The sequence below is a fragment of the Lepisosteus oculatus genome, unplaced genomic scaffold (assembly GCF_040954835.1).
Source record: "Lepisosteus oculatus isolate fLepOcu1 unplaced genomic scaffold, fLepOcu1.hap2 HAP2_SCAFFOLD_172, whole genome shotgun sequence".
Taxonomy (NCBI): Eukaryota; Metazoa; Chordata; class Actinopteri; order Semionotiformes; family Lepisosteidae; genus Lepisosteus; species Lepisosteus oculatus.
In genome coordinates this window covers 153,032-176,345 of record NW_027167714.1, presented here as the reverse complement: position 1 = coordinate 176,345, position 23,314 = coordinate 153,032, and the positions used below count along the sequence as shown (strand labels likewise).

The 23,314-nt window shown below is 46.2% G+C and overlaps 4 non-coding genes across 4 annotated transcripts; 2 read left to right on the top strand and 2 right to left on the bottom strand.

Annotated features, from left to right (window-relative positions):
- The first annotated feature begins 4,621 nt into the window (after positions 1–4,621).
- On the top strand, positions 4,622–4,737 carry LOC138226804 (U5 spliceosomal RNA). Its single transcript, XR_011184707.1, has one exon. It is a non-coding gene; the product is annotated as a U5 spliceosomal RNA (small nuclear RNA).
- Positions 4,738–19,390: 14,653 nt separating this feature from the next.
- Positions 19,391–19,472, bottom strand: trnas-aga (transfer RNA serine (anticodon AGA)). The gene has a single exon. It is a non-coding gene; the product is annotated as a tRNA-Ser (tRNA).
- A 713-nt stretch (positions 19,473–20,185) lies between these two features.
- Positions 20,186–20,258, bottom strand: trnar-ccu (transfer RNA arginine (anticodon CCU)). The gene has a single exon. It is a non-coding gene; the product is annotated as a tRNA-Arg (tRNA).
- A 2,410-nt stretch (positions 20,259–22,668) lies between these two features.
- On the top strand, positions 22,669–22,810 carry LOC138226798 (U4 spliceosomal RNA). The gene has a single exon (XR_011184702.1). It is a non-coding gene; the product is annotated as a U4 spliceosomal RNA (small nuclear RNA).
- The last annotated feature ends 504 nt before the right edge of the window (positions 22,811–23,314 follow it).

Sequence of the window (23,314 nt, the reverse complement as noted above, 5' to 3'; positions counted from 1 at the left end):
AAATCTCTGTGAATGTTGCACAGAAACTTAGAGGATGTGTGTTTCCACACCTTCCTTGTTTGGGCTGATGTTAAAATGCCCACATGGGTCTGCCTATTGTTCTGGGGTGCAATGAAATCTTCCAGTTTTTGGACGCTGACATCTCGGAGGGGAATATGGCCAATTGGGTGAGATCTTAGAAAACTTTTAACTGTCCCATAAATTGCAGGGCATGTGTCAGAGAGTGGGACGTCCAGCTTGGGTCTGACACCCCACACTCTGAACACCTCCCTACCTACCCAGAGCCTGGAAAAATAAGTCCAGGTACGCGCTGCAGGTGCTGTTGCAAAGCCTCTCAGCACAGAGGCCAGGAAAATGCACAGCAGCTTCGTAGCAATATCTGGGACAGACTTCCCCCCTGAGGGTAGCGGCCTGTACATTATTTCCCTTCTGAGTCTTTCCTGCTTCCCACCCCATAGAAATTGAAACATCAATCTCCTCATCACCGCCGCAACACGGTGTGGGATTGGGAAGGTAGAAGCCAGAAAATTCAAGACAGGCAAGAGCTCGGCTTTGATGACCAGCACCTTCCCTGTCATGGTGAGGTCTCGGTCCTTCCATTGCATCAGTTTTTTGTTTAAGATTGGCAATTTGTTCTGCCAATTTACTGTTCCCATCTCTTCTCCAAAATACACCCCCAGGACCTTAATTCTCTTCTCTTGCAGCCTGAGATCATGTCCTTCTTTTGGCTCCCTCCAGTTCTGATAAAAAATCTCACTCTTAGATTTGTTAATTTTTGCGGAGGAAGCCAAAGAGAAACGATCACAGCACTGCAGAGCTCTGCTAATTGAGGCATTGTCAGAGAGGAGCAGGGTGACGTCATCCATGTATAGAGATGTCTTTACCTCTCCTCCCCCACTTCCAGGCACTGGTATCCCATTAATGGCCTGATCCTGGCGCAAGGCACAGGCTAAGGGCTCCATAGCCAAAACGCATAACAAGGGGGATAATGGGCAGCCCTGCCTCACCCCTGAACAGACTTCAAAGGGGCGTGATCTATTGCCATTAACCATGACTCTGCTGTTGCTACCTGTGTACAGCAGGTTAATCCACTTTCTCATGATGGGGCCAAACTTCATGTGCTCAAGTCCCGATGTTAAGTACTGCCGGTTTAGGCGGTCAAAGGCCTTTTCTAGGTCTACACCTAAAATGCAAAGAGGGAGGGAGCGATCCTCAGAGTACAGACAGACATCCCTCAACAAGGCCAGGTTGTCGCTCATCAGGCGTCCTGCTATCCCACAAGTCTGTTCTTTCCCTACCAGTGAGGCCACTACATTTTGTAGGTGCAGGAAAAGGGCTTTGGACAGGATCTTAGTGTCCACGCCTAACAGGCTGAGGGGTCTCCAGTTCTTTATGTCATTTTTTGCTCCTTTCTTAAACAAGAGAGAAATAGTGCCTTCTCTTAAGGAGTCAGGCAGCAATTCTGTCTTATATCTTTCCTCGAATAGGACCAGTAGCGGATCCTGAAGCAGATCCCAAAAGGTGCAATAAAATTCTTTAGGGAGCCCGTCAGCACCTGGAGTTTTCCCCTTCTGTAAGCTCTCCATAGCCTGTCTCAGCTCTTCTACTGTGAAATCCCTCTCAAGTACTTCCCTATCTTCTTCACTCAAAACGTTTTCTAGCTTTGAGGTAAAAAAATGAATTTCTTCATCCTTTACCTCTGTAGAGCTGTACAGTCTTGAGTAGAAGGCCTTGGTGCAGGAGAGGATAGCACTCGGCTCTGTTCTCTCTCGTCCCTCCTCATCAACTACACTTTCCATGACAGACTTGGAGCCTACCACTTTCCTGAAAAAGAAGCGAGTACACTTCTCATTTTCTTCCAAGAACTGCACTCTGCCTCTTAACAGCACTCCTCGACTACTTTCTTCGGCTATGCTCCGGATGTCCTTTTTTAAAAGGGTGATATCCTCGAGCACATCGAAGCCACTGTGCAGCATCGTGTAGAGACGCTGCAGCTGCCTCTGTTTCCTGGCTAGCACTCCTCTCCGTCTGGCAGCAGCCTTCCTTCCCTCAGCCATGAAAAAGGCCTTTGTCCTCATCTTCACCTCCTCCCACCACTCTCCTACTGACCCGTACAGACACTGCAAGGACAGCCACTGTGATAGTTTCTCCTTGTAGCGGGATACTACCCCCTCGTTCTCTAGCAGCTTTGTGTTGAGTTTCCAGAGGCCTGGGCCAAAGACAGTCCCGCCCTGGAGTTCCACTCTACACCCTAAAGCCTGATGATCTGAGAAGAAGACAGGCTGAAGAGTGACCCCAACAACTTTCACTCTCTCTGAGACAAAGCAATAGTCAATTCTGGAGCTGCTATTCCTCCCTGACCATGCATATCCTGCTGTTGTGGGATATATACATCTATATGTGTCTGAGAGTTTAAAGTCTTGAACTAAGTTTTGCAGGGCCAGTGAGCTGGAATCCAATTTTATCGGAGAGCTAGACTGCCTGTCTGTGTGCTCTAAGATACAATTAAAATCCCCTCCCACTATCACGTCTGTGCTACTTAACAATAGGGGAGAGAGTGCCTTGAGTAGCTCCACCCTTCCTCCCACGTCAGTAGGACCATACACATTGATTAGCCGCAGGTTAACGGTCCCCCATTCCACATCCACACACAGCAACCTGCCATCTATGACCCTCTGAATACTTTTCAATTTGAAAGCCCATCCTTTGAAAAGAATGGCCACGCCAGAGGCTCTGTTGTTATTGTCCCCTGACCAAACAGAAGGCCCTTTATCCCACCTATCTTCAAAGCTTTTATACCTCTCTTGATAGGCTAAAGCACACTCCTGCAACATCAACACATCTCCCTCTCTCTGCTGGAGGTAATCAAAGACAGACTGGCATTTAACTCTGTCATTGATACCTCTGGTGTTAAGAGAAATTATGTTTAGAGCCATATTACATAAGAAAGTGGAACCAGTCTTTACAAAACACATTTCTCTTCGGTCTCACCTGTTACCTTCTTCTTTTTCTTTTTCTTCTTACCAATTTCCTGCCAGCCATCCTCTGAATGAGCCTTCATCAGGGTGGCAGCAGTAAAAGCATTCACGGAGTCCATTTCAAGGAAGGGGGTAGAGGGAGGGGTGGAGGGGTTCCAGCTGTCCCCATCGCCATGCTCTCCTTCCTCCTCGCTCGGGTAGAAAACAGAGTCATTTTTCCTTTTCCTCAAGTCCAGCTCCTGGGAGCACTGAGGGGAAAGGGGTGCAGCCGATGCACCAGTCTCCTCTTCCCCCTCACCCACCAGCTGTTGCAGATCCTCCGTGATGGACTGGATGGAGGAGAGGAGGGCATCTGTAGCACTTGCAGAGTCTGAGAAAAGCAGCTCCGCTGAATCCTGGGTATCGTCGCTGGACCCGCTCCACCGGGGGGCCCCACACTGGCCCTCGTTCTGAGGAGCAGGAGTGGGGGAGGGGTCCTCGCTGTTCTCGGGGGTTTTCAAACCCTCGTGCTTGTCTGGTGCAGTCTGCGGTTGTGGGGGGGTAGTGGATTTCTCTTCCACCGGCCCCGGAGCCACAGCAGGACTGATCCTGGCTGGAGGCTGAGACTCTTTGTCCAACAAGGGTTCTTTGTTTGACTTGTTGTTTGCTTTGGCTTTTCGGGCCGGTTTGGCTGAAACAAGCACTGCCTCATCCTTTCTCATTTTGAGTTTATTGGCGTAGGCGTGAGGGCAGTTCTTAAAAACGTGTCCTTCCGAGCCACATAAATTGCACTTTGGCAGCATTGAACAGTCAGAGGCTAAATGTCCCTGTTTGCCACAGGTCTTGCAGCATTTCACAGTGCAGGACGATGCCAGGTGTCCCACAGCACCACAGCACCGACACACCTTTGGTTGTCCCACATAAAAAACATAGCCATTGCAGGCGCCCAGCCGGATTGTAGAGGGCAGGTGCCTTAAGCCTCCATTTACATTGTCCGGTAGCAAGCGAACCTCGAATTTCCTTGCTCCTGTTTTTATACCGTCAACATCTCTAACCTCAGTTCCATGGTGGACGGTGCAGTACTGGTTAAGCCAGGTGTGAATGTCCTCCGTCTTTGCCAGTTCCGAGAACATAACAACATGCACCGTTTTCCTCTCTCTCTGTGTCAGAGGCTGCAAGCTGATCTTCTCAAGGGCAGGAACTTTCCCTCTTTTTGCCTCAAACACATCCACGCATTGTTCAAACAGAGAATAGGTAGCAAAAACAACCTCAAATGCTTTCTGACCTGGGAGAGCGAAGATGAAATCCAAGTGCCGAGGTTCAAAGCCAAGTTCCTTCTGTAACACTTTTCTGCTGAACTGCATACGATCCATGAAGAGGTCATCCAAAAGCTCAAAACGTACAGCATTCTTGCGGGATCCAAAGGTTGCCATCTCAAACTGCAAAACAAACACTGCTTCCACAAAACAAGAAAACAATCCAACTACTCCAACTACAGGCTGATCAAGGTATCTCCCCTGCCAGGTGAGCTGAGAGCCGCAGGCGATGAGCCCGGAGCTGAACGGGCCCCACTGGCTCGTTTGTAAGGCCAGGTGCATTGCCAACCACGACTGGCAGGGCAGAGGACTTGAAGGCGGCCTGGGCTCCTGCAGCTGTCCAGCCACGCACTCTGGTTTCTCTTCATCTCGTACAAATCTTTTGCCTTTTACTAAAGATTTCATGGAGAGGAGCATGAATGAGTTCCATACAATTTTTGTGCTTCCCTGCCTTCGGGTGGGGCGCAGCTGGGCTGGTCAAAGAGAGAAAACAAAACCGCTCACAATCGCTCTTACAATGCAGTAAGTAGCACAGGCTACTTAGGGAGTAGGCTGATGTGTTTAAAAACAACCAGCGCCAGGCAGGAGTCAAACCTCCAAACTCCTAATCCATAGTCAGACACATTATCCATTGCACCACTGGCCCTGGTGTGACACTGCAGGACTGTAACCCAGTGAGCTTAGCACTGCAACTAGTAAAATATTACCCCTGGTCCATTCTTTTCCAAAAGTGAGAAACACCTGTTTTCTACATTTTGTCTGTTTTAAAACCATATCTCTTTAAACCAAACCAAGAGTTTGTCTTTTGCACTGATATTCTGATTCATTTCGATTTCAAAGAAAAAAAAAACATTACCTTCCAAAGCATCATAAAATTGTCCCCTCCTCCAGACTCTACTTCTCTCTTGTAGTAGTACAGCAGACCTTTCCAGGTGAGCAGATCACAGAGTCCGAAATGAGCTTCCTCCATCAAGCAAAGTACCTGAACATGACTCTTTCATCATAAAAGCGCCCCTGTAATAAAGAAATTAAATCCGAAATCAAGAGGGCAGTTGCCTACTGAAGTTCAAGAAGTCATAAATTTTAACCTAGCAACACATTAAAGGCTGCACCTATACAAGTACGATTCTAGAAATGCTCACCAGATTACGTTTTAAGAAAGAACTGCGCCTCAGGTTCCGCCGAGATCTTAACTCAGATGGCAGGATTCAGAGTCTGGAGTGTGGAATGATGGCGCACGGAGGGTCCACATACTGTGGATCCCTCAGTGATCTTCCGCGTGTTCAAACCGCCAGCGTGTGACTCCCCTGTCCCCGTGACCTCATTGCTCTGCTCTCGCCTCTGTGCAGCTGAGCCCGACTCATGGTAAAGTGGAAAGTCAGAGACTGAGCAAGGTGTTTAAAGACAGATTGTGTCATGGTGACATCATGGTAGAAAGAAACGAGCTTGTTACGTCTCAACAGAAACGCTCTTTAGCTCTTTCAGCGTTATGCAAAGAACAGCGACTGTCGAGATCACTTTTGAGTCAGCGCGAAACGCCGTGTGCTGTCAGTTTGATTTCATATTGCTCGTAGCGGCGCCCGGCTTTTGTCTGTCAAACGTTAGGTTGCGCTTCTTCATGCTGCATCGTCGGCATGAGTGGAGCTTTTTAAACGTCTGTACTTACTGCGCCCCATAAGAAATCGTTTGTCCCCGTTCAAAAGAGATTGTGCGATGTCCTGCAGCGTTCGCAAAGCAAACCTTTGACAGTTTGATAAGAGCGTAAATAAAAAGGCGATTCCTGCGTCTACCACTAATGTAAGAGCTATTTCAAGTGCGGCGTGGTGCGGCTTTTCAAGTGCTTGTGGGCATTTCTCTGTTGTTGATTCTTTTTTTGTGTGTAACAAAGTGGCATTTTCATGTCCGGACGGGTAGACTTTATCATTCCGATATGAAGCCACCTTTAAGTCCTCTGAGGCGTGTCTGTCTGCAAGGCTTGTATTTTGGAAATGTTTTTTTGAAACGGAGAATGACTTTGAAATAGGCTTCCGCCGGCGCCCCGCGATCCAGGTAAGATTGTAGCAAGAACGCAGCGGCGGTGGGGCTTTCTGTAGTCGTGGCCGAGTGGTTAAGGCGATGAACTAGAAATCCATTGGGTTCTTCCCGCGTAGCTCCGAATCCTGCCAACTACGTTGTCCACCTCCTGTCGTTGTGTTCCGGCGCAAGCAAAGAAGCGCGCCTCTTTGCTGGTGGTTTTAAAACACCAAATAGCTTGTACCCACTGCCTTGGAAATAAATTCTTCAGCGTCCGCGAATGGCATTTTGCAGCTGGAAGCATGTCGACGCTTTTTGCACAGAGCACCAAAAAAGCGTCTTTTTTGAAAGCCCAGGCACCGAGCATTGGTGGTTTAGTGGTAGAATTCTCGCCTGCCACGCGGGAGGCTCGGGTTCGATTCCTGGCCACTGCAGTGGCTTTTGCAGCGAGCGGCTCCATCACTTGCATCCCCTTGCAACTCGCAACTGAAAACCCACTGAAGCTAAGCAGGTGTGAGCCAGGTCAGTACCCGGATGAGGGTGAGCTACAGGGAAAAACAAAGCTTCCAGCTGGAAGCGGTGTTAATGGTGCCGGCGGGGGGGCGCTCACCCTGAGGTCTGTGCGGGTCCCAATTCCCCAGCATAGTGACGGAGACGCTGTGTTGTAAAAGGGCGCTGTCTTTTGGATGAGATGTAAAACCGAGGTCACAGCGCTCTGTGGTCATTAAAAATTAAAAATGACCACCAAAACCTTTGACAAAAGTTCTTGGTAATTGATGGTCTTCAATAATGCTTCTCCTTTAGGTACATTTTAAATCAGCTGAAAAATGCTGTGAAATGGGGGGGCACTTCAGGCCAGTGTAGGATTTGGGTTACAAGAACCATGAAACTGCGTGAGAAAGCCCTGTTGTAACAGAAGGAATAAGGTTCTTGATCCCGAGATGAAGTAAAACAGATGAGTTTATTGCATGCAAAGAACAATAAAGCCAAAGTCTTGTTTCCCGCAAGAAACAACAAAACCGAAGTATTGTTCGATGTGCCGGTACAAACTTTTAGGTTATATAGTCCTTGCTTGCTGCTTCAGACGTCATTCGATGTTATTGTAAGGGGGGGGGGGGTCATGGTATTTGGCCAGTTAAGAGGCCCTTGCTAAATGGTCAGTTTAAGATTATGCCCCCAGAGGGTTCCTTGCTCGCATCCGGAATCCTTATCAGTTAACCCCCTTTCCTGCCATAAACCCCTGTTGCTTAGAAGTCTAATTTTCAGGCAGAACTGACTTAAGTTATTAACCCTTTTAACATCTTGTCTCTTACTTCATTCCCCCCTTATAAAATATGGCATACATCAGGACTGTCTATTTTTACAAATACAATGTCAGGGCAGATCTTTCCTTTTTAGATGTACAGGCATGCATTACCATGACATTGTGCGTTCCACGGTTACAACAAGGTGTTATTGATGTTTTTGTACAAGTGATAGTTACAATTTTACACATAAAACAATCCTAATCCTACAAATACATAAAGTCCTACCCCAGGACCCAAACGCAGACCTCAGCCATGTGGAGATCTATCGTCAGGATCTTGGAACAGCAATATTGACCCAACTCCGATTATAATTTTTTGGCTGAATAGATATGCCAACACCTGGAATGTATTGATACCATATCCCCAGTAATGCTCCTCAGGCCTAACAAGCACACTGTTGGTCTTAGGAAGCATCAGACACAGAAACGGTAACAACATCCTTCTTTCTGTTCACTCAGTCTCTGGTGCCGTGGGTCGGTGAAAGTGCGATGCGCGGATCCAGCGATCTCATCCTGTCACTCAGATGGCACAATCAGTAGTTAGTGGCACTTGATATGGTCCCTCCCAGCAGGATTGCAACGTCTGGCAGGGTATCTCTTCTTCACCTACACCCACTCGCCAGGTATCCGGTCGTGTCTCCCCTCTGCTGGAGGTCCCCAAGCGTCCGGCACCTGTTCACAAGCCCTGTGCACCGCTTCAGTTAACAAACCTACACTACTTTAATAGAGAGTTAGTTAATTCATCAGTGCGTTAGCCAAACTTGGCCTCCAGGGAGTTTCTTTGGCTGCCCGTGATGATCTCAAATGGGCTCAGTCTCACAGTTCCATTTGCTCCAGCCCGCAAACCGCACAGGACTGCAGGTAGAGCATCTACCCACGGTGTCCCTTCAGTTGATATTTCCTTAGTTGGTCTTTCAGACTGTGGGTGATTGGGGCAATGTGACTTCCAACTTACCCCTAGTGAGGCAATTACAGCCTGGCACACCTTCCCAGTGTAGTCTGCCCCTAGATCAGTATCCAAGGGGCAGGGCAGTCCGTACCACGGGATCATCTTTATCATACACTTGGGTATGTGCCAGCCCACATCACATCATCATACAACCCCACATTCTTTACACATTTGTTCTAACCACTATTAAACATCTATTAAAGGCCTCAACCTGAATTCTCCCCTTTCCCCAATAGAGGTTTCACAGGGGTCTCAGACTCCCGCCCTCCCAGTGCCGCTCGTCTGGCATCTGCATCTGCATGGTTGTTACCTTGAGTTACTGGAATTCTTTATTTATTGTGTTATTGACACCTTACTCAAGCTGCTTCCGTCGGCAGCTGTAAAACTACAAATCAGTTCAGAGACAAGCCCAGTATTCTTAACTGGAGTCCCTGCCGTTGTGAGAGAATCTTATTTCTCCATAGCCATCCAGAATTGTGGCCTACATGCAACAAATACATACATTATATACATATACAGTAACCTTTTAACATCTTTCTTTTTACAATCTTCCATCAGTGCTCTTAACTGGCTTGCTGTGCTGAGGCAGTGGAGGGGCATTTTCCGATTGTTAGCACCTCGAATTCTGTTGTAACGGCTCAGCCTGTTCTCTGTTCTCCCTCATGCATCAGAGAGGACCCATCAGTAAACAGTATTACATTTTCTTCAATTTTCACCGTCCCCCACCCTTTGGCTACAGTATCGAATGGTATAATAGTGCCTACCTCCATGCTCCTGCGTCAGCACAGCTGCCCAGAACCCTTTGTCCACACTTACATACAAAGAATGGTTGATCCATCTGAGGAAACCCCAGTCTCAGCACCTGTAAGAGAGCTTGTTTCAAATTATTACAGGCGGCTTTTGCTGCTGGTACCAAGGCAATCTTGTCCTTGTTCTGCACTCCCCCCTTAAGCAGATCTGTTAAAAGTTGTGCTCACCCCGTAAAAATATTGCACCCTGGCCCTGTTAAAATCACACAATGCTCGACACAAAAGGGCCTTATCATAACTGCTTAATATTAGACACTCTAAAGCTGAAGCAACTCAGACTTGTGGGTTTCCTCGTCAGGGGAAGCACTCAGAATACTATCAACATACTGAGTGATCACAGTCAGTTGAAGCCACGTGATACCCTGTTCTGGATAGTCATTCTTTGTAATGCATAATATTCCAACCCAATAGATCTGGGATAAAACCACCCATTAAAATCTGGTACTCGGCAAGTAAAACTTGGTGCCCCAATACTCCTGTGGCCTCCTGCCGTCTCCCTATATACATTACTCTATAGCACACTGTTGAACAGAGGAGTGAAACAAGCATGACAGTAGTGCTCCAGTATCCCCTAACAGAGAAACCAACACTCCATTAACAGTACATTTTAATCCACTGGACTGGGACAGACTTAGGTAGGCTACAAGGGATTTACAGGATCTAATCGTTAGGTAAACAGATCTTCTCACAAGAAGTTATTCTCCCCAGTCTCGATTCTAAACCTACAGCGTTTCAGCATGTCTGAGACATTCGAATAAACCCAAATTGTTTCCACTATTGCAACTAATTTTATAAAAATACAAACACTGTTTATCTAACTACTTTTACGTCCACCTGTACTGTACTTATACGTTTCAGACGCTCTTATATTTTCCAATCTCCTTAAGTTGATTTTCATCAAGTCTCTTTAGTTACGTCTCTAGCCAGTCCCACTGGCTAAACACACTCACACCGTCATTTAGTATACAAAAACTCACAGTTACACACATACATGCCGGCACACAAATTCATAAAACACACATACACATCGAGAATATATTTTTCTCTTCGTACTACAATGTGCTGTATTCTTGTTTTACTTCTACATGAATCCTTTTAATTCCTGAAGCGCACTCCAGGTTCGCTGCATTCCTAATTTTGGGTGCGGTACTTTAGCCCACCGGTCAATATCTTCCGGTTTTGGATTTGATCGTATGGGGGAATCAGGGAAGGGAGGTGCGAGTACGGACCCCCTCGATGGGGTGCGAGACACTTAGAGTGACGCTGTCATCAACAGCGCCAGCCCCCGCTACATCAGGCCCTCTCCCACTTAGGGTGAGAGTACAGGTCTGCAGGCACCCTCTGTTTAAGAAGGGAGTTCCTGTTCTGTCTCTATCACACTCGTACCAGGTGTCATCCCACCCAGACCCCCCGTCTCCATATGGTCACTGTGGGAATTGATCCCAATTATTTTCATTTCCTGCCTGTCTGTTCCCCTATGGGAGTGCAGGATATAACACATTAACTAGTGCAGTGCGACCAGGAACTAATTCTTCTTTTAGTTTCTGATTCTCCTGCACTGCCTCTTTTCGCTTTTGTTTATACTCTTTCGTAGCGAGTAAAGTATCTTTTCTTCTGGGTTTTTGTTTTCCCCGTAAACACACTTAAGAAGTCACATCCCAATTTCTTTTTTTTCTCATGTATCTGCCACCACTGGTGCCGGCCGTGCACCAGGGTGGGAGCTACATGCTTGTGCTTTTGCCAATCAATACGCATATGCTTATTTTACAGGTGTCTTCGCCCCAGACTCCCTCTGACAAACTCAGCTTTTCCCATATTTTTCTCCTTCTTTTCCTTCAACTTACACTTTTCCGATATATAAACGGACCCTTCCACCACTTTCTCAAACCATCAGTTAGTACACATGTTCGGTCTCTTTTACTTTTGTCGTGTGTGAGGTAACAGCTCATACAGTAAGGGGATGCTTTCACTTGAAAAACCTGTGCATTCCTGCACTCATTCAGCCAAGGGCGTCTGTTACCTCCAGATCTAAATGCCTCTCAGAGACTTTAGAGAGGACTTACACCACACTGTTCACAGGTAAGGAACGAGACCTCGAAAACCCCCTTTCTTGATCAGTAATTCACTATGCCCAGAATGCCAGCATCGCTGCTTTTGCTCCACGGTGGACTTACACACTGAGCTCAATCAGGGCGATTCTCGGGTCTCAACGTCCTTTAAATCCTGCTACTTAATGCTTTGCTCTTTTATTATGAGGTGTGTTTATGTTAGTGTCGTGCGTGTGTATATGTATTTCACAAACAAGGAAAACACCAAAAACATACATACATATATATATCTCCTACTTCTGTTTCCTTTAAGACAAAAATCCACGCCACGCCAATCCGTGCACGATCAAGGCGTAGCTAATCTCAGGACCCCGGGTGCAATTAAGGCCCACACCAATCCTGGATTATATATATCTCACTTTTGGAAAAAGAATGGACCGGGGGTAATGTTTCACTAGTTGCAGTGCTAAGCTCACTGGGTTACAGTCCTACAGTGTCACACAGGGCCAGTGGCGCAATGGATAACTTCATTTCCATGGCAGTAGGGCCAAGCAATTTAGCATTTTTATAGTACCAGAAAACAAGAATCAGCACTATGCCTTTGCCATGGAAGCACATAGTCAGCAGGATTCGAACCTGCGCAGGGAGTCCCCAACCGATTTCGAGCCCATCGCCTTAACCACTCAACCACGATTACAGCAAGCTTGCTACCGCCGCATTCCTCCTATAATCTAACACGGAGTGCGAGGTGGCTGCGGAAACTTTTTCAAAGTCGCTCTCCGTTAAAAAAAAACACCTTTCACAAAATAATTGCCGGCAGACAGACACACCTCAGGGGGTTTAAGGCTGGCTTCACGTTCAAATGATAAAGTCTACTCGGCCGGATGTCAAAATGCAACTTTGGCAGACAGAAAAAACATCAACAAACCACAAATGTGGACAAGGATTTTACAAGCTGCACCACACTGCACTTTCAAAAGCATTTACATTCGTGTTAGACGCAGGAATTGCCTTTGATTTGCGCGCTTCCGAACGCCATGGAAAACGAAACAAAACTAAAGCCCTCAGCTCCTGCACTTGATTATAATGCCATTGCGTGTCGGAGCAGGAATTTACGTCATCCTACCACTGCAACACGGGGAATAGAGGGAAATGAGCACACGCTACGAATCGTCTCAATCACTCCCTAGAGTCGTAAGGCTCATTGAAGGGTGCACCCCCATCATAATGCGCCCTGCCCTACAAATAAAACAGGTCTACGGGTCTGAAACCTGCTCCACGGAAAACAGTTCTGTTGCGCTTTTGATCAAAGGAAGATTCTCTGTTCTTACTTTTTGATGACATAACACCCAAAGGGGCTTCTTTGGAGCTGGATTCCAACCAGCATCCTAAAGTTTCTTGGCGGTATCCTTTACAGTCCTCTGTTCGGTCGACAAGGAACAGAAGGGGGCAGCTTTCCTCACACATACAGTGGAATGTACTGTAGTGTTCCCCTTCATTGAATTCGCAGTTCTGCATCAGACCTCTAACTCGTTTCCTTAGCTTGGATTTAAGCCACGAAGCAGGCTTCTACTGTATAAACGTCTAGAGGAATCACAAACTATTTGAGAGGCCATCATCCCAGGGGGAACTGACAAAGTCTATCCCTAAACACCTAGCGCAGTCTCTCGAGAGACTGTCAAAACTCGCTTTCTCCGTTTGCGTTGCAAGTAAGTGAAAACGCAATCTCAACCCAGAGCCACTTGACAGCAGCGGCACGTAAATACTGTTACTGTCACTGCTCGATACTGACGTTAGCCTACTATACCATGTTCAGCCACCGCTAGAAAATGTCCGGCTCTAGAACCGGAGCAAACAACAGGAGGGCCAACGCCAAACGGGCACACGTGTCAGAGATGGAGCGTGACAAGGATGGGATTTGAACCCATGCGTGCAGAACACAACAGATTAGCAATCCATCGCCTTAACCACTCGGCCACCTCGTCGAGGGAACTGGGCTGTCCGGCACGCTCCAGATGATCTTTTTCTTTTTTTTCCCTCGTACTCGAGGGTCATTTTCCTGTTCCACATGCGATTTCAACATTTTCCTTGGGAGATGTCAAGCCAGCAAGCCACTGCTGTGGTTCAGTGGCCAGTGTGGAGTTCAGTGGCCCTGTTGTACACAGAAAGCACATTGAGCTCCTTGGACATGAAAAGTTCCAGATAAAAGCCATTTGTCACCCTTTCTCTTGGTGTCGATGTTGCTATTGTATGTAAAGGTGGCAACTTGCTCAGCGAGCAGGCGGAGCACACACCGAATGCAGATGTGTCTGAGTGGTCTGTCCAGGTGGCTGCAAAAGGACAGCACTCCCGGGGTGCCTGTCACGGACGTCCAAAGGGACTAACCGTGGGGAGCAGGAGAGCGGAAAAAGACCCATATGCGTAGCGGCGAGACGGGAAAAAGGCCCGGGCTCATTAGTGCAAAGAGTTCAGGAATGCCGTATAGAAACCTATGCCCTCAGGGAGCGGACGTGGGGCACCCTGGTGCTAGGCGGGTCTCAGGACATCCAAACGTCAATGCTGAGCCAGGACAGAGTGCAAGACCCGGAAATATATAGCCCAAGGGAAAGAGAGGGACCGGAAGGACAGCAGACCGGAAACTAGGGACAGGACAGAGAAGGAGCGCCCTCTGGCTGTAAAGCGTTTTGAGAAGCCACCTTTAAAGGTGATATATACTGTAAAAGCGCTGATTCTTGTGGAATGTGTTCCGCCGGGGATTCAATTTTTTTTTTATTGCGCATCTAACGAAATCTCAGTATAACTTTGTTCATGAACAAACAGTGGCATGTTACATTATTATTAGTTTTTTTGTTAACAAGGCTCGCCAGCTAATGTGAATCGAAACCTGTCTTTCTAGCTTTTAAAGTCGTGCGATGTGTAAGCCACAATTCAAATAGAGAAAAAAGAGCTGACTGACAAGATTTGAGATGTGGCTGTCAATGTTGGATTAAAAAAAGCACATTGCCCGACGTTTGTTGCATTGCTTGAAAATAACTTTATTTCGAGAGACTGGATAAGTAATTCAAGTGTTTTTTTTTAACTTCCTGAAAAACAACTAATAATTTAACTATATGTAACGTTTTATGATATGTCGCGGTTTTGAATGTCTGAGGACATGTGCTGGCTGGACAGGAGGCTCTACTGTACACAGAGAGGGGCGGGAGGAGGGGACAAGCCGATACATACTCTTAGAGTTTGATTAATAGGGAATATAATACAAAAATATAGTACTAAAAATAAGATACACTCTACAGACATTCACAACGGCGACTGTCAGAAGATAGGACACAGCGGCTCAGGCACCCGCTGAATGGAAAAGGGGCACTTTAATGTTCTGTATGGCTAATATTCAATACTTTAATATTCTTTTCTGTATGTTTAACAATAGTGGGTACTGACCTTATTCGTCCCTGCTCCCGTTGTTAGGTGTTAATGTGTTGTTAAGTGTGAATTTGAACCTGTTTCCCGGAGGTCTGGCTTTTTTTCTGGAAAACCATAACTCTGGTCTTGTCCAGATTGACTGTTGGCGCCCAGGTCTGACAGTGCTGCTCCAGCAGTGCCAGGTTCTGGCGCAGCCTCTGTTCTGTGGGCGACAGCGGGACCAGGTCGTCTGCAAAGAGCAGGAACTCAATTTCCATAATTAATGCAGATCAGTAAATCAAGGGACAAAGCAACTATTGCGCCCGGGTCCTTAATGGGCTTTGACGTGCTAATGCATTGGTTTAACAGTCCGGGTGTGGCAAGCCTCTAATGTTTAACCTTTAACTGTTTTTCCATCTACTGTATTGCTTTGAGATGCCACTTTTAAAGGTGATATGTAAAATAAAGTTTTTTATTATTGTTATAGAGAAACATGATCAGATTTTCCCTGGTTCAGAAAAAAAGATCTAAAGTGCTACACCTAACTTTCTTAATTCGATGTATTTAAAGCAGTGAACTACTGTAGGTGTAACATAACATTCAGAAATACAATCGAGAATAGTTTTGTGGTGTTTGTTTAGATGAAACGTTCCTAAAACGTATAACGTAACAAAATTAAAGACGATTAAAATCTGTAATCTTTCCACGTGTACTGTATGTCATCGGAAAGTTTCTGCTTTGTGTAAGGATGGTATCAAAAAGTAATCTTAAGTGGTGAGAAAGCTGTGCTCAATGTGTTTAAGGGACTTAAAAGTAAAAGGTGATGCTTCATATTGCTTGACTAATTTTAAAAACGAAGTTATAAATGCAGTTATAAATCCCTCGGTGCCGCGCCGGGTGTAAATATCAAAATATACATTCGTCCCGGGCAGAGGCCGAAGAGCGCCCGGCTGGGGTGCGTGGGGAAGAGCAGGACAGGAGTGAAAGGCGGGGTTTAGGAAGGCGTACAGTCTGGGCAGGTATAGATTACACTTTTCTAAAACGAATTTGAAAAATAAAAACGATTACAATCTAATCCTTCCACGTTTGATCCCAAAATCCCAAGAAATATACATCTAAACGGGTAGAAAGCTATGCTGAAAGTTTATTAAGATACTTAGAAGACAAAGATACTGTATCAATTTATGTTGCATTAGCCTGATTATGATTAAAAAAAACATATAATTAAACACGCGTTTGCGATTTAAATCAAAACACGATTTAAATCAATATAAATGTTTATATTGTAACGCATACTGTCCAGCCTCCATTTCTCTATAAACATTTACTCTATTACACACACACACAATAGAAGCAGGAAGCAGAAGCAGGGACCGTTGTCAGAAAGGAAGAAGGTGACTATTCATTGTCATCAAAAATGACTTAGAATCGATCATGTTGTGATATTTTGAAATATAAAAGTCAATTGATTGTCCATAATATTGCTATTCTATTTTTTCGAAGAAATGTTTGTTAAAAGAAAAGTCCAGCACCAGCTGGATTTGAACACACAATCCGTGAGTTGATAATCGGGCACGTAGACCAGTAGGCTACAAGGGAAATCAAATGAAGAGAGAGGCGAAACAGCCCTACACAGCCCTGTCACAGTACACGAATATAATCATTTCATTATTAAATTCTTTAGATACGCGATTCCATATTATATTAGCAGAAAAGCTTAAAACTACCACTTTTTCACATGCTATTTCACATGCTAGTTAAATACTTCGATGCTTAAAATCGTTAGGGAGAAATGGAATACCAGTGTGTATTTTTCCTTTAAAGTACCGATTCCTGGAATCTGACTGGCTGACACCCTTCTGAAGTGGTTCCATAAAATCTGGTATACGGAAAAGAAAGCGTTGATAAAAAAGCCTGGATTCTCATGTATCTCATACAAGTATCTTTTAATACAGTCTTTGCTGTGCTCTTGAGGATCCTTGTGATATTTTGAGCTCTAGTTGAATGAGAAGTGTCGCATTTTAAATAATTTTCGTGGTTAGAAATTATGAAACGCCCTGTTAAAAGCAAGGGAGTTTTTATGCCCGTTGAAGTAAAACAAAATGCCTGACAAAGTATGGCTTGGACAGATTCCAAGTGCCTGTACAAATGTGCTAAAGAAACTATACTTTGAGAATACAGCTTGTCCAAAGTCATTCATTATTAATACTATTAGTAATATCTTCGGTAAAGGCTTTGATGCATAAATATTTCTGATAAAGGTAGGTTGTGTACTTTTGTCCAACTTAGCAATCTTGCTTTCATAAAATATACCAACATTTTAATGACTGATGATTACATGCTGTAATACACAGTTCAAAATTAAAAGCTCAAATGCTGTACATGAGAGGTTAAGCTCCCCCTGGCGGTTTTACAAGGTGACACCGGATAGTTTCCGGCATGACGTCAAATGACGCGATTAACCGTGTGAAACCGCGTGTTACCGCTACACGCCCACCGGGGTATGCCGCGAAATACCCCACCCCTTTTTAATGGCTGCATCTGTACAAGCCTTGCAGACAGACACGCCTCAGAGGACTTAAGGGTGGCTTCATGTCGGAATGATAAAGTCTCCCCGTCCGGACATGAAAATGCCACTTTGTTACACACAAAAAAAGAATCAACAACAGAGAAATGCCCACAAGCATTTGAAAAGCCACACCACGTCGCACATGAAATAGCTCTTACATTAGTGGTAGACGCAGGAATCGCCTTTTTATTTACGCTCTTACCAACGCGATGGAAAGCAAAACAAAGCAAAGCAGAGCAAAACAAAACGAACAAACGAAAACCCTGCATATAACGCCGTTACGCACTGCACCCCGGGGTGTACGGTATATGGGAACGAGCACACGCCACGAATCGTCTCGAATCACTCCCTACAGCTGTAAGGCGCCTTGAAGCGTGCACCCCCAACATTCTTCTTTGCGCATCTGTGAAAGGTAAACTCTTGAGCAAACTCTGAACCAGCTCTAAGGAAACTAATCCGATTAGACGTTACTTTGACTCATCTTTTTACGCTCAGTGCTGGATTGCTCAAACTCCAGCTAGGGTTAGGGTTAGCATTCCCACGCTACTTAGACACTTTGTTTACGCTCAGTGCTGGATTTTGGGAAATTCAGGACGAGTGGGAATTTTCTCCTATCTGTCAATTCTGTTTTGTTTTGGAGACTCTTGGCTGCCTATGTTGTACAGTGCAGTGTGAAGGAAACATTTTCCAAAACTGTTTCAGCTCAAAAGTTGTAAGAATACCTCTCCAGCTGCTTTAACTCTCTTCATTTTTGTCATTTAATGTGACACTCGATGTATAACTGGAGCCTCACATATGCAAATGGTGAGGCTCCAGTTCGACACCCAGTTCGACACCACTTTACAGTATATGACAAAAGCATGGCAGACTGTGCCGGACCGGCAGATAACTTCCGCTTATTTTTACCATATTAAACATTGGAAATCCAACCACTTGCATTTGTGACACTTGATTTTAGCTCCACCTTAGACACTCTTTAAATCTTCAAACACTTTTCTCTTCTCCCGCAACACTCTTGTCTGTCGGCACTATGTGGCAGCGTTGCATGACAACCCCTCTCACCACGGAACGGAACCTAACAGCTTTGGTAAGAGAGGAGAAAAGGACCTGTCCCGTACAGGGCTCGAACCCGTGACCTTGGCGTTATTAGCACCACGCTATAACCAACTGAGCTAACCAGCCTCACGACAGTGCTCCTCTCTGTGCTGCAAAAAATCGAACTCAGGGAATTTCTTTTGTCCTCCTTTGAATAGAAAGCCGTGTAATTCAGTGTACGGGCTTTCTCGTGCAGTTTCATAGTTCTTGTAACCCAAATCCTACACTGGCCTGAAGTGCCCCCCCATTTCACAGCATTTTTCAGCTGATTTAAAATGTACCTAAAGGAGAAGCATTATTGAAGACCATCAATTACCAAGATCTTTTGTCAAAGGTTTTGGTGGTCATTTTGAATGACCACAGAGCGCTGTGACCTCGGTTTTACATCTCATCCAAAAGACAGCGCCCTTTTACAACACAGTATCTCCGTCACTATACTGGGGCATTGGGACCTGCACAGACCTCAGGGTGAGCGCCCCCCCCGCCGGCACCATTAACACCGCTTCCAGCTGGAAGCTTTGTTTTTCCCTGTAGCTCACCCTCATCCGGGTACTGACCTGGCTCACACCTGCTTAGCTTCAGTGGGTTTTCAGTTGCGAGTTGCAAGGGGATGCAAGTGATGGAGCCGCTCGCTGCAAAAGCCACTAAATTGGCCGGGAATCGAACCCAAGCCTCCCGCGTGGCAGGCAAGAATTTTACTACTGAACCACCAATGCTCAGTGCTTGGGCCTTCAAAAAAGACGCTTTTTTGGTGCTCTGTGCAAAACGCGTTGACATCTGCTTCCAGCTGCAAAATGCCATTCGCGGACGCTGAAGAACTTATTTCCAAGGCAGCGGGTACAAGCGATTGGGCGTTTTAAAACCACCAGGAACAGCAAAAAGGCGCGCTTCTTCGCTTGCACCGAAACACACCAACTGGAGGCGGACAACGTAGTCGGCAGGATTCGAACCTGCGTGGGGAGACCCCAATGGATTTCTAGTCCATCACCTTAACCACTCGGCCACGACTACAGCAAGCCCCACCCCCGCTGCGTTCTTGCTACAATCTTACCTGGATCTCGAGGCGCCGGCGGGAGCCTATTTCAAAGTCGTTCTCCGTTTCAAAAAAACATTTCCAAAATACAAGCCTTGCAGACAGACACGCCTCAGAGGACTTAAGGGTGGCTTCATGTCGGAATGATAAAGTCTCCCAGTCCGGACATGAAAATGCCACTTTGTTACACACAAAAAAAGAATCAACAACAGAGAAATGCCCACAAGCATTTGAAAAGCCGCACCACGTTGCACTTGAAATAGCTCTTACATTAGTGGTAGACGCAGGAATCGCCTTTTTATTTACGCTCTTACCAACGCGATGGAAAGCAAAACAAAGCAAAGCAGAGCAAAACAAAACGAACAAACAAAAACCCTGCATATAACGCCGTTACGTGCCCAAGCGGTATTGTACGTCATCCTAGCACTGTACCCCGGGGCGTACGGTATATGGGAACGAGCACACGCCACGAATCGTCTCGACTCTCTTTATTGATTATTATGACTTAGATAAAGATAAGATCACATGTTAGGAGCCATTCATGCAGAAATCCACATCATTCCGAAGGGCTGTTTACAAAAGTTTTTCTCCCAACTGTATGTGAGAGAAAAGCACAGACGCTCACTGAGTAAGGTGGGGTTGCAGCTCCGCAAATTGCAAGGACATTTGTACTCTCAAAAGGGGACAGGAGCACCCCAGATGGGACTCGAACCCACAATCCCTGGCTTAGGAGGCCAGTGCCTTATCCATTAGGCCACTGGGGCACACTGGGTGGGGTCGATCACGCTGATGAAGAGCCAGTTTTTTTTTTCCTTTGCTTTTTGAAAGGGATCCCCAAAATTAGGAAAGTTAGGCAGCAGAAGGTTTACTGTGACCTGAGAAGGACCGGCATCCAATCACGGTGGTACACACACACACGCTCTCACTCATCTGAGCTACACGGCTACCAAGATGATCTCAGGTGCGCCGAGCTGGTACGGAACATATTGAACTCATCGACGGCGAATTGTCTCTCAGACAGGCTTTTCACCTCTGAGCTCCCTGACTGACAGTGATCAGCTAGGTAGTGAAACAGTCAGCTGCTTCTAAGCCTTAAACAGCTGCATCTCGGCGCTTCCAAGGAGAGATGATTTGAAAGCCGAACATCGCCCATTGGGAACACCTTACTATCACTAGTTTAAGAGACTCTTAAGGTCTTGCAGAGGTGCCTGTCTAATAGCATGCGCTTTTCAAGCTATAGGTGTTTAGGCTGAGGCAGAATGCCTGTTAACAAAATGTTTTTCTAAAGGGGCCTCGCACTCTTTTCCAAGCAATGGTCACCATCCCCACCGAGTGTCACAATGTAGTCATGTCCTAGGACGTCACCTGTTAGTCTCCATTTGTCTGCCACCAACACTTTAGGTTACGGGGTCACAACCGCACCCCGGAGAGCAGAGGAGCCGTTGGCGTTCTGGTGGCGCAGATTGGGCTGAAGGTGGGGCGCTTGAATCTCGCTGTTGGAGGCCATCTGAAACTGACCCAAGCCTTTCCCTTGAATTAAATGTAAATAAGAAATGAACCCCAGATGCACATGGAATCAATCACGTGTTTCCTTTGAGCCGTTTCAAAGACTGCTCCAGAGTTTACCTTGCACAGATGCGCAAAGATTAATGATGGGGGTGCATGCTTCCAGGCGCCTTACAACTGTAGGGACTTATTAGAGACAAGTCGTAGCGTGTGTTCGTTTCCATATACGCCCCATGTTGCAATGGTAGGATGAAGTCAAATACGGCTTGGACGTGTAACGGCATTCTATCCAACTGCAGGACTTGAGGGTTTTTTTGTGCTTTGTTCTGTTTTCGTTGACATCGCATTCGTAAGAGCGTCAAAAAAAGGCAATTCCAGCATCTAACACGAATAAAAGGGCTATTGAAACTGCAGGGCTGCGCAGCTTCTAAAATTCTTGCACACAATTCTCCGTTATTGTTACTTCCTTCTTTCTGTCTAACAAAGTTCCCTTTTCCTAACCGGACGGGGAGACTTTATCATTCCAACTTGAAGCCAGCCTTAAGTCCTCTGAGGCGCATTTGTCTGCTAGCATGCTTTTGTGAAAGTTCAAATTTGGACAAACACAATCTGTGGCGTTTAGCGTGACATAGTCTTGCAGGCATCGTGCTGTCTCACTGCAATACTATACCGCTGGAGGAAACAGTCCATCTGGCCATGAAACTCATTTGAACGTCTAGCTACAGCAACTAACAATATCATGATTTATTCAGGATGTGTGGAATCAGCACGTCCCGGAGACAGCTTCCGAAATCGTGAGCATTCTCTGGTGGTGTCCTGCTGGGATCCTGTGGGCGTGTGTTGGTGGTATAGTGGTGAGCATGCAAAAGCCACTGCATTGGCCAGGAATCAAACCCGAGCCTCCTACTTGGCAGGCAGGAATTCTTCCACTGAACCACCAATGCTCAATACCTGTACCGTCAAAAAAGACGCTTTTTTGGTGCTCTGTTCAAAAAGCGTCGACATCTGTTTCCAGCTGCAAAATGCCATCCGCGGACGCTGAAGAATTTATTTATTTAGACACCGCTCAGAATCCCCTGTAAGATTCTCCCTCAGTTCCTTTGAGCAGTGTTTTACCTCTTTCAAAAGGCTTCACTTTCCTAGTCACATTCCAAGGCTCATCGAACCCGGGCTGTTCCTCCAGTGGTATAGTATTGCAGTGAGACAGCACGATGCCTGCAAGACTATGTCACGCTAAACGCCACAGATTGTGTTTGTCCGTTCGTGTCAGTCGTCCTGCAACCACGGGAAGTGGGACACAAACATGCTGCAATGCTTTCAGGACGTTAGGATTTGTTTATGCAACATCCGAGAAGAGTACTTGTGGCTTGAATGTGAACTGTACGTGCCCGCCCCCTTTCCTCTGTAGTGCATGAGTTCCTCCCGGCATGCCCTTCGTCATTGTTCTGTCATCTTGTATTTAAAGGGTTGTATTTCTGCTGCTGAAAATAAGCAACGGTTTTCTCACAACGCCCTTTGTTTCCGACGGAGCCCTTGTCTGTCATGAAATTCTTCAAAACCTCAAGCTAGAAGAAGAAGACGACAAATATGAAGCGTTACAGCAACGACATGCCATGAGACGATTGATAACGATTTCCATAGGATCCCCGCGGTTGCCTGGCAACCGTCAGCTTTGCGCAGTGGCAGTATCGTAGCCTGTGAGGTTTAGCCGAGGCGCGATTATTACTAGTTGAAAACTTTTCCCAATACCCCCCTTCCGCCGGTTTGCAATACAATCGGCGAAAGCAATTTTTGACAGTCTCGTCAGAGACTGAGCAAGGTGTTTAAAGACAGATTTTGTCATGGTGACATCATGATAGAAAGAAACGAGCTTGTTACGTTTCAACAGAAACGCTCTTTAGCTCTTTCAGCGTTATGCAGAGAACAGCGTCTGTCGGGATCACTTTTGAGTCAGCGCGAAACGCCGTGTGCTGTCAGTTTGATTTCATATTGCTCGTAGCGGCGCCCGGCTTTTGTCTGTCAAACGTTAGGTTGCGCTTCTTCATGCTGCATCGTCGGCATGAGTGGAGCTTTATAAACGTCTGTACTTACTGCGCCCCATAAGAAATCGTTTGTCCCCGTTCAAAAGAGATTGTGCGATGTCCTGCAGCAAACCTTTGACAGTTTCAAAAGAGGAATTTATTCTGCTTCCTGTGCGTGCAGTAGTTACAAAGTTGAACGCCTTTACACGATCTTCTGCAGTTTTCAGTGGGCGGGCTTTGTCAAATGGCTTGGAAAAACGCACTGTGTTTCGGCTCGGGAAACATCATGAGCA